The sequence below is a fragment of the Cyprinus carpio genome, chromosome B1 (genome assembly GCF_018340385.1).
Source record: "Cyprinus carpio isolate SPL01 chromosome B1, ASM1834038v1, whole genome shotgun sequence".
Taxonomy (NCBI): domain Eukaryota; kingdom Metazoa; phylum Chordata; class Actinopteri; order Cypriniformes; family Cyprinidae; genus Cyprinus; species Cyprinus carpio.
In genome coordinates, this window is record NC_056597.1 from 7,516,809 (window position 1) to 7,529,084 (window position 12,276).

Consider the following 12,276-nt stretch of genomic DNA (forward strand, 5'->3'; position numbering starts at 1 on the left):
ACATAGTCACTATGTTGGCACACTTCCTGATGGTTCGCAAGGAATGGGCGAGTTGATATGTACTGTAAGTGGGTTTGATTGCATGCGTCCTACCTTATCATTTGTAGCCACCTCCAGTGCAGGAGGTGAACTCACTGTGATAATAGTAACAATTGCCAAGCTAGTAGATAGATGTACAGAGATGGAAGCATATTTGATCGCTTCCATTTATCAAAGGTAGGTATTATGTATGGAAGCTTTGGGGTTTTTCCCTAGCACCTGTGGTCACTGGCTCTCTAGCCATTTTACAGGTCACACAGGGTGCATCTCTGTGGGTGTTGGTGCTTAGTACTCAACTCTTGATGACGTGTAATGCAGGCGCCATTTTATAGGCACAAGCACTCCATGTGGATGTCATAGGTTCCCATAGTGTCACCACCATGGCATGGTGTCTTATTCCCACCTCACGGAAAGGGGTTATATACATAACCCTAAAAAAAAAAAATTATAATAAACTAAAACTGAAACCATAAAAAAAATTTTGTTACTTTAAATAAACTTATATTAAACATATATTATTTTAGCCAGTTGCCAAGTCAACATTTCTTATTTTCATTTAGGTTCTTATTAGCATCTTGATGTACTAAAATAACTCAAACTAAAACTAAAAACTAAAACTGAAATAATAATAATAATAATAGTAATAATAATAATAATAATAATAAAATAAAATAATAGAAAATATATACTCTAGTGAAAAATGTATATACTAAAATGTATCTGAAATACATTTATTTAATGCTAAGTACATTACAAATACAGTTACATATTTATTTGCTTACAGTTTTTCTCAATCGATTAGACACATTTCTCCAAACTCACGTCTCAGTTCTCAAGACAGTGATCTGTGAAACACTTTGTAATTGTCCTAAACAGATTGTACGTTTCATTCATTTCATACAATTTACAAATCATGTGCAAAATTTTCTCAAAACACTGTGAACGAAACTCTCAAATGTTTTCATAAGAGATAATGCAACCAACCAACAACAAAAAAAACAACTGTAGCTTCATTACTGGTTTTACACAAATCACAAATATTTATGTACCATTTGTACAAATAAAACTCTGTCATTTGTGATTCAATAAAATGAACATGGTATATTTTTAATTGGCCCTAAACTGATAACTTCTCGGTTAATCATACACTCAACACTGAAAATGCAGTTTTCATAATCATTTACACATTTATCACAATTGCTTTAGAGTAATAATAAAAGGGAAAGTATACAAAGAGCACAAAAGAATATACAATAAATAAATAAACATAAATAAACATACTTAAACAAACAAACAAACAAACAAACAAACAAACAAACATAAATAAATAAATAAATAAAAAAAAAAAAAAAAAAAAGGGTAGGGGTAAAGAAACAGGTGTAAATCTATACTGGAGCAGGTAGAGAAAGGGGTGTGATGAAAGAGTAGAATAGTGTAACAGGTAGAAAGAGATGAGCAGAGAGGAGGATGTGAGAAAAGAGGAGAGGAGAAGGAAAGGGTAAAGAAATCAGTAGAGAGGAGGGCATTAGTGTAGTAGAAAGAGGAAGAGGAGAAACTGTAAGAAGATGGACATAGAGGAAGTGGAAGGAGAGGTAGAATGTAAATCAGTGTTACCCAAATTGTCCATTTAAAAAATCATTTCCACTCCTTTAGAGAACCTCAAAGAAAAAAAAAAAAAAAAAGAAGAAAAAAACCCTTACTATGTTAGTACATTCATAAAGGGTTCTACAATGATTGTTGATTGATTCGATTTTTAGTCTTCTTGGGACAATTTCTGTTATTTACTGTGATTATCCAAACATTAATTTGAGAACATTCAGGTGGACAATCAAAATTATTTTGAATGGAACAGCAGCATTGTTGACATGGTGATCCAGAACAATGTCACCAGCCACAAAGGAAGAGGACTGTGGAGATGCTGAGACCTTATCAAGCATGGATTCAATTTATTATTTTTTATTTTTATTTATTTATTTTTGTGGCTGAACTAAAGCAGTTCTGCAAAGAAAAGTGGGCAGAGTGGGCCAAAACTCTACAACAACGCTGTACAAGACTGATCTTAAATTACCAGAACCGTTGCTTTGCAGATTTTGTTGCTGAAGGTGGCACAACCAGATTTTAATTATCTTTAATTAACAGTTGTATAGTATTTAATTTTATAATTTTCTTAGTTTAATTTGTCACATGGGTGATAGGTGTATTTTCATGTGTACTTGTGCATCTGTAGCTGAATATGTTTTATAATCAGTAGAGAACATACCTATTGTTTTGATGTTAATATTTACTTTTAATAAATGCATTATTAGAAAAAAAATACAGTGCTTCATTTTGCAGTAAAGTTGAAGTGTTTGGCTAAAATAAGCATGTGTTTAGATGGCTGTGTTAATTGTTTTGAAAGCAATTACATTACATCAGAGAAAAGTGTCAAATTGATTGAGAAAAACTGTAATTAAAATACCCTGCAACTGTACGTTTGGTATACTAAACAGATATACTTAAAGTCTACTGACTTGGAACAAATAATTTTGTACTTAATGCACTTTAATTGTGCAGAAGTAGTCCTGAAATCCAACTATAGATATACTCAAGTATATTTGATTGTGCTAAAGTGGAACTTTTGCAAGTAAGTACACTTTAAATATCTTGCTGATATTAAGTTAAGACTGATATTATTCAAAGATCATGCATTCCTCATCAATAGTGACATTAAAACACATTAAGGCTTAATATTACGGAATATGCATTGTGCACAAGTGGTGCTCCAAATAAAGTTTAAGTATAATCAGTAAGTCTTGAGCGATACGTGTCATGATACACAGGAGCGAGGAGTAAGGAGACGCAGGAGACACTGGAGATGCAGGAGATTTCTTCAACATGGAATTTTAAATCAAAGACATGGAATTCTACGGACTACAGGGGGAGATGACATATACAACAGCTGACAGTCTGAAACTCAAAACTGGGAAAACTATAAAAACAAACAACAAGACAAACACAAAACTAAACACACCAAAAAACAAAGCAAAAATACAGAAAACACCTGGAATCAACTTAATCAACATAATGGGGACAGGAACACATACAAAACATGGAACAGAGTCTGACAATATGTCAGTAAATATGTTAAAAGGTTTGAATTTTTTTTTTTTTTTTTTTTTTTTTACTAGGGTAGACATTAAACAAACATACAAACAAACAAACAAATAAAAATTAATAAAATGGCACACAACAACAACAACAGCAAAATTACTAAAATAAAAATGAAAGCAAAATAAAAAAATGGTGTTGTAAAATCAATATTTATTGCATTATTTTAGTGCCATGTTTTGCCATGATGGTGTTTTGAATTTGTGTATTTGTATGACACTGTGCCCCTTGTATATTAGTATTTACCTTTTTTTGAAAAGCTACTTGTGATGATATTTTTTTCCCCGATGTGGCTTTCTCTTTATCTGTTTACCACCTGTGTTATTATTGTGATTCTCAGTATAGGTTAAAGGGATACTCCATCCCAAAAGGAAAATTTTGTCGTTATTCACTTACCCCCATGTCGTTCCAAACCCGTAAAAGCTTCATTCGTCTTCGGAACACAATTTAGGACATTTTGGATGAAAACAGGGAGGCTTGAGACTGTCCCATAGACTGCCAAGTAAATAACAGTGTCAAGGTCCAGGAAAGTATGAAAAGCATTGTCAGAATAGTGGCATACGCTCTTCTGTGTCAGCCACGCCACAATGATATGTTTTTTTACCTGTATTTACGCTTTGGTTTGAAAGCAAACAACACGTCAGCACAGCACGGCTGATACAGAAGAGCATACTCCATCTGCGTACAGCTCAGAATTGCCAAAATGACGCTACGCTGATTTGGAGAGACACAGAGGAGAGGAATTGTTGAATAAAGTTGTTATTTTTGTTTTCTTCGTATACAAAAAGTATTCTTGTTGTTCATAACGTTACGGTTGGATCACTGATGGCAGATGCACTATTCCGACGATGCCTTCCTTCCTTCCTGGACCTATTTTGGGATAGAGTAACCCTTTAAAGGTATAAAATGGATTTTGCATATTGCAGCATTACAGTTTTAAACTGTAAAATGTACAGGTTGTTCTGTAAATGTGTTTTCCACATGCCAATTTTTCACAAGTAGATATGATTCTTCAGGGTCCTAATGAAACGTCTATAACATACTTTGGTTAAAATTTCTCAATGGTAATGTAAAACAACACCCTTTTTACCCTGTCAAAAACAGCTCTGCACACAGCTAGCCATTTTAGTGCATGTCCCTTTAAATGCTAATGAGCTCTGCTCACCCCACCCCTCTCATTCATTGGATGACAAACCATTCTCATGAGACTGTTTAGTTTAGCTGCAGAACTTGCTAACTAGCACTTTATTAGGAAAGGCGATTTGCAAAGATTCATAAAAGAACCTTATACTCACGTCTTCTGTAGGTAAGGCTGTATCACGAATGATTCGTGCGAACATAGATGTATTTAGGTAGATTGGGGGCACATTCCCTTCAAAAACAAACGTAATTTACTGCGTCTTCAGTGGCTCAGACGTCGGGGGGAGTAAATGACGACTGCTATGTTCATTATTACATCCAACAACAAAAAAACACCTCAAGACACAACTCACTCAGGGCGGGTATAAGGTAAAATTCTAGTGTCAATCAAAAATAATGGGAGCGGCTTGATTTGAGAAAGGGGATATGATTTATGGGGATTAAAAAACACACACACAAAGAAACAAAAAAAAAAATACACTGGGTAGATTTTTATTATTTTAGGGTGGGTGTGTTAGAACACTGTCAATACACATTTATGTTCAAACAACATGTAAAAGTAAATTTAGCATCGGATGACCCCTTTATTGTTTCATTTACTATTCCTTCAAGCCACATCCTCCTTTTTGTAAATTTAATTTCTTTTGGGAAATCTTTTTTTATTTTTATTTTTTATTTCTGCATCTAGAACATTCTGTATGACGTTCAGAGATTGGAGTCTTTTCATCCTGCATTCAAACTCTAATTCACAGCTCTTTGTGACTTCTAGCACAAGTGCTAATTGAACTAGCAGCAGAGTGTCTTTCACCTCCCGCTACACAACTGCTCTTGAGATAAAAGCCAGCAGATATGAGAGAATAGATATGCTTCTCTCTACCATGCAGAGTTCTGATGAGAATTTGTTGTTGTCACTTACACAGGAAGCAAAAGTCTCCTGTGAGATTATGGCCTACCTAAATTGGAGCAACAGTAAGATGTCATATTTATTTGAGATATCAAGGATACAACATAGGCTTAACACACACAGCGCTTTCAGATCCACTATAAGACCTGACAACTGAAATGAAGATCTCTCTTGGCTTGAGAAATACGTAAACACTAATGCATTTCTTGCAACCCTGTCTGAACAGAGTCTAGCAAACAGAAAGAGAACCTCTTTCTGATAAACAGAATGAAAAATAATTGAATTAGAATGCAATGAAAGCTGAAAGGAAATGGAACAGAAAGACATCAAGCTTGAATTAAATGGAATAGGCCTTGACAGAAGGTGCCCTTTTTACAATTCTGGTATATTTTTCTGTGTTTTATGATAGAGATTTTAGAGGGGAAAACAGGCCAGATGACTAAAGGGTGACGAAGGACACCAGTAAAAGTGCAATGTGACTGGAGAGCATAATTATATCACAGTAATATTTGTTTTAGCATATATGTGATGACCGTCTATTCTGCTATTTCAAAGTGACCAGATATTAAATGCATTCAGTGTTTAGTATTATTTATATTCTGTTGAATTAGCTTTTATTTTTTTATATTTGTAGTTTACTTTAAGTGTTAGTAATTTTGCTATGTGATTTTCTTTAGCTTTTCTTTATTTTTATTCAATTTTCTTTTATTTTAATTTTAAGTACTTAAACTGAAACTTATTTTATTTCAATTTGTTGCCAATGCAACATTTCTCATTTTTCATTTTAGTATTTTATTTTATTTCTGCTTTACAATGCCAACCTTTAGCGAGATGGTCCTCACTGCAGAACACAAGATCCAGGGGGTGTGGTTGGATCCAGATCCAACTCCTCCCACCTTACATATACTTAAACCTACCTGTCACCACCCGCGATCCCTAAACCCACCCATCTCCACCCCCTGTGGATCCACCCACGCCCCCTGGATCTTGTGTTCTGCAGTGAGGGGCTACTGTCTTTAGCATATATTCTTAATCTTGGACCTCATTATTGTTAGTCTTCCTTCAAATAAACACTCAATCAATAATGTCTTCTTTATGTCCTGGCTAATCTAGCATTTTTTTTTTATTCATACATTATTGCAACATTTTAGTTCTTAAAGTTATATTGTTAAAATAAATAAATTAATAAATAATTAAAGCTTGAAATGGTGTCATATTGTGAAGAGGATGATGAGATGATGTCTCCTTGTAAATGAACGATGTACAGAAAAACTTGCAAGGTCACTGCATGTTGACAATAAAAAAAAAAAAAAAAAAATTATTTTCATTCTTAAAAAAAAAAACAAATCCTGGAACATTAAAATATTAAAAACTGCATTCTTGACATGATGAGTTGTGATGTGTTGACATCAGGAGTACTAAAGATGTTCTGTCAAATATTGTAGAAGTATAATATTCACTATATGGACAGCATATTGGGACACCTGAACATTACACAAACACAGAATCTAATGGCATTGCCATTTATATATAGTTGGATATACCCCCACCCCCCTCCCTCCACTCTTCTAGGAAGGCTTTTCAAAAGAATTTGGAGAAGGCTCTGTGTGGGTCAGTCAAGTTCTTCCACACCAAACTATCCAACCTTGTCTTTATGGACCTTTGTGCACTGGGGCAAATTTAGCCTGGAATAGAAAAGGGTCTTCCCAAAACTGTTTTCACAAAGTTGGAAGCATAGCATTGTCCAAAATGTGTTGGTAGATTCCCTTTTTATTTGAAGTAAGGGGTGTAGGCCAAACACTGAAAAGCCCCATACCATTATCCATTCTCCACCAAACTTTACAGTACATAAAATGTCAACATTCTCCTGGTATTCGCCAAACTTGCCCATCAGACTATCAATCAGAGAAGCGTTATTTGTCACTCAAGAGAACAGGTTTCCATTGCTCCAGAGTCCAGTGGGAGAATGCTTTAAACCACTCCATTCGACAAATGGCATCCTACTTGGTGATGTGAAGCATGGAAACCCATTCCATGAGCCTTCCTCTGCATAGTTTCTGTGCTGATATTAATGCCAGTGGAATTTTGAAGTCTTCAGCTATGGAATCAGTAGAGCGTCTGCAACTTTTATGCACTATGCATCTCAGCACTCCGTGACCACGCTCTGTAACTTTATGTGGTCTTCTACTTCGTGGCTCAGTTGCTGCTGTTACTAAGCACTTCCACTTTCCAATAATACCACTTACAGCTGACTATAGAAAATCTAACAGGGATGAAATTTTGACTTGGAAAACTGACTTGGTGGCTTTGTATCACAGTACCATGCTTGAATTTTAATTAATGAATTCATTTAAAACCTTGTTTTAGCCCAATGGCTGATTAAGAAATTAGACAGGCCTTCATTGTTGTCAGGATGGATTTAGTTGAATCATGTTAATCAGGCTGGATCGCTAAACTTCATTTAAATATGTACTGTATTTAGCACTGCCCACTAGTGATCAGATGAATATTAATACCATGTACAAATGGGGGTATCTGTTGCTTTAAATTGAGAAAAAAAAGTTATATGGGAGATTGGTTTTGTTATATTTTCAAATGTTGTCTTAATGCAGTCCGTTTAGCATCTCTGCACTATGGGATTGTTCTGAAGTTGAAACACAAATGATAAAAAAAAGCAATGAGGCTTCACTGTTGGCTGTCACTCTCAAATCGACTATTTTTTAGAAACCAGCCCTCACACTGAGAGAGCCAAAAGAGTGAGCAAGAGGTAGAGAAAAAGAGAAGGAGAGATATACTGTAGGGATGGAGTAGAGTAAGAAATAGAGATGCAGCAGGGTCATAGCAACATGGTCCAAAAAAAAAAAAAAAAAAAAAAAAAAATTCCTGGCTTTACCCACCAGAATGCATCAGTCATTTGTGTGAGATTTTTTTTCTTTATAAGGTTGGTTTGGTAAAACCCATTTGTTAATTGTATGTTAAGAATATTATTATATAGACCTAGGGGTGGGGAATATACCAGTAGATTTTCGTCTAGCCTATCGCTGGTTTAAACATGAGTGAGTCATCTAAACGAAAGAAAACAAATTTCTCTATATAAGACGGTGCTCATAGAGTGCGGGATTATTGTTTTCATATAGTCTTGTGTGTGCAAGAGTTATTTTTTCCACTTAATAGGCCTTGAATGGTTAAACACACACATTTGCATGTGTCAAAATGCCCGTCTTTGCAAGTATCCTCATAAACACAGTAATTTAAATGTAACATCCGGTCAGCTCTTATATTCCTGCTGTATGTCATTCATGTTGATCAAACAACAAAAGAGAGAAAATCTCTTAACTGCACTTGACTAATCAACTTTAAAGGGGTGGTTCACTGTTTTTTCTAGGCTTGATTGTGTTTATGGGGTGCAGTCTAACATGTGTTAATGCTTAGTTTGTAAAAAAAATTTTTTTTACATAATTTACCTTTATTCCACACCGCTCTGTCCCTTCTCTGAGAAACGCACTAATCATTTCCTGCCTTTATGAAGCTTATCCCTCAAATTAGGCAATGTATAACGCTTCGCATAGCTATGTGAAAATATGTGTATAATTGGAATAGTTCATTGTTGGAGCTGAGCTGAATGAGAGAGAGAGAGAGAGAGAGAGAGAGAGAGAGAGAGAGAGAGAGAGAGAGAGAGAGAGGGAGAGAGAGGGAGAGCATGTCCAGAGGAGGGGGACGCAAGGAACAGTATTAAGAACCGCTGTTTAGAACATTGATTTTGAAACTTGTGAATCCATTAGAATCGTTAGAAGACAGAATCACGATTCATATATGAATAGATTTTTACACGCACCTCTAGTTTTCTCTTCCTCTTCTCTAAAGCAGCGTGGCCTCAACCACTTTGCTGCCTTTTCACGAGGACGTGGTTTATCTGGGTTTGTTACGTCATGAACCCGGGAAGTAACTTCTTGTAGTCCCTACCAGCCATTTTTTAAAAGATGATATCTCCCTTTGCAGGTTTGTAACTTTGCAGATATTGTTTATGCTCAAACAGCAACATTACACACTAACTAACGTTAAAAAAGTGAAATTGCACTGAACAGCAATCGTGTTGTACGTATCAGAAGTTCTGTGCTCTGGCGCGGTTAGGGCTTTGCTCACACTACATGCAGGACCGGATTAAGAACACATAGGGCCCTGGGGCTATAGCAAACCCCAGGGCCCCCCTTCATAGTACCCTATCTTGGTGCTACAATGTTTTCTACAACAGGAATAATTTTATTTTTATTTTTTTGTGTATACAATGTGTGTGCACACTAAATATTCCAGGCCACAACACATTAAAATAATAAATACATTAACACCAGATATATGAAATCAAAGCAGCCAGGTTTCCAGAAGCAGCAACAACTTTTGAGCATATACAGCATCCTTAAAGAGTTTAGTTTAAATAGTTTTATTATTAGAAGGTCTTCTTTCTGGCCCTAGAAGAGGAGAATTATCAGGACTGGTCTGGTGCTAAAATTCATCCCCTCTGGCCCACGCAGTCCCCCATAAATGTTTTGCTGGGCTTTGGAATAAATTCTTTATTAATAAATAAAACAAATTATATTTTTGAATACTTAAAATGCATTTAATAAAGTTAATATTATTATATTGCAGGCTCTTAATTATTGAATTCATATTTTTCTGCAATTAAAGTTTATTAGAACTATAAAATTGACTTATTGCCTTTTTTTGAACCAATATTTAATAGGCTATAAGTATCCTATAACAATTTTCATGACATTATTAATAAATATCATTAACCATATTTCTACAGTGTCAGTAAATGCATGTTAAAGGGATAGTTCACCTAAAAATGAAAATTTGATTTATCTGCTTACCCCCAGGGCATCCAAGATGTAGATGACTTTGTTTCTTCAGTAGAACAAAAATGAAGATTTATAACTCAAACCGTTGCAGTCTGTCAGTCATATAATGGAACTGAATGGGAATCACGGCTTTGAGAGTCAAAAAAAAAACATACACAAACAAAACCAAATTAAACCCTGCAGATTGTGACGATACATTAGCCGTGTTTCCACTGTCGGGCCAAAAGAAGGCGTGCTAGTGGGCCCAAAGTGTCAATATTTTGTGTGGCCACCATTATTTTCCAGCACTGCCTTAACCCTCAGTCCTCTTCCACTCCTCCATGATGACATCACGGAGCTGGTGGATGTTAGAGACCTTGCGCTCCTCCACCTGCCCCACAGATGCTCAATAGGGTTTAGGTCTGGAGACATGCTTGGCCAGTCCATCACTTTTACCCTCAGCTTCTTTAGCAAGGCAGTGGTCGTCTTGGAGGAGTTTGGGGTCGTTATCATATTGGAATACTGCCCTGTGGCCCAGTCTCCGAAGGGAGGGGATCATGCTCTGCTTCAGTATGTCACAGTACATGTTGGCATTCATGGTTCCCTCAATGAACTGTAGCTCCCCAGTGCCGGCAGCACTCATGCAGCTCCAGACCATGACACTCCCACCACCATGTTTGACTGTAGGCAAGACACTTGTCTTTGTACTCCTCACCTGGTTGCTGCCACACATGCTTGACACCATCTGAACCAAATAAGTTTATCTTCGTCTCATCAGACCACAGGACATGGTTCCAGTAATCCATGTCCTTAGTCTGCTTGTCTTCAGCAAACTGTTTGCGGGTTTTCTTGTGCATCATCTTTAGAACAGGCTTCCTTCTGGGGCAACAGCCATGCAGACCAATTTGATGCAGTGTATGGCGTATGGTCTGAGCACTGACAGGCTGCCCCCCCCCTCAGCCTCTGCAGAGATGCTGGCAGCACTCATACGTCTATTTCACAGACACAACCTATGGATATGACGCTGACCACGTGCACTCAACTTCTTTGGTCGACCATGGCGAGGCCTGTTCTGAGTGGAACCTGTCCTTTTAAACCGCTGTATGGTCTTGGCCACCATACTGCAGCTCAGTTTCAGGGTCTTGGCAATCTTCTTATAGCCTATGCCATCTTTATGTAAAACAACAATAATTTTTTTTTTTTTTTTCAGATCCTCAGAGAGTTCTTTGCCATGAGGAGCCATGTTGAAATTCCAGTGACCAGTATGAGAGAGTGAGAGCGATAATACCAAATTTAACACACCTGCTCCCCATTCACACCTGAGATCTTGTAACACTAACAAGTCACATGATACCGGGGAGAGAAAAAGGCTAACTGGGCCCAATTTGGACATTTTCACTAAGGGGTGTACTCACTTTTGTGACCAGTGGTTTAGACATTAATGGCTGTGTTGAGTTATTTTGATGGGAAAAGCAAATTCACACTATTATACAAGCTGTACACCCACTACTTTACATTGCAGCAAAGTGTAATTTCTTCAGTGTTGTCTCATGAAAAGATACAATAAAATATTTACAAAAATGTGAGGGGTGTTTTCACTTCTGTGAGATACTGTATGAGGGGAGTACTCACTTTTGTGAATAAAAATTACTCATATTGTGATAAAAGATTTTGGTCATATCGCCTACACCTAGACCTATTTCTATATATACACATGCATCACATTTACATTACATTTAATCATTAAGCAGATTAGATTATCCAAAGCGACTTACATATGAGGATTATTATTATTATTCTTTTACAATAATTAAAAAGAAAACAAGTAGATAGAATAGAAAAAGAATAGAAAATGCTGCTGGAGTTAGAGGGTCAAGTGTAGATGGAAGAGATTTGTCTAAAGACCCAGCTGCTTGGATTGAGTTGGGCAGGTCATTCCAGCAGCAGGGAACTGTTAAGGTACAAGCCTGTGATGGTGATTTTGTGCCACATAGTGACATAGTGAACATTAAACCAATAATAAATGCTTAAGAGCTTTGTCTTTAAATGCATTAAATTATGTTTTTATTTTTATTATTATTATTATTATTATTATTTTTTTTTTTTTTTAACTCAATACTCTTGTTCTTGCCTCAAGTTTATTGAGTTGGGAGCTTTTAACATGCAGTGTTTGTACGGGGAATAATTTTGGCAGAGATCTGGGCAGGATCT

General features: G+C 36.2%; 1 pseudogene; it reads right to left on the reverse strand.

Moving 5' to 3' along the window:
* Positions 1-10,798, reverse strand: part of LOC122136041 — a 59,938-nt pseudogene extending 49,140 nt beyond the window's left edge.
* Between the last annotated feature and the right edge of the window lie 1,478 nt (positions 10,799-12,276).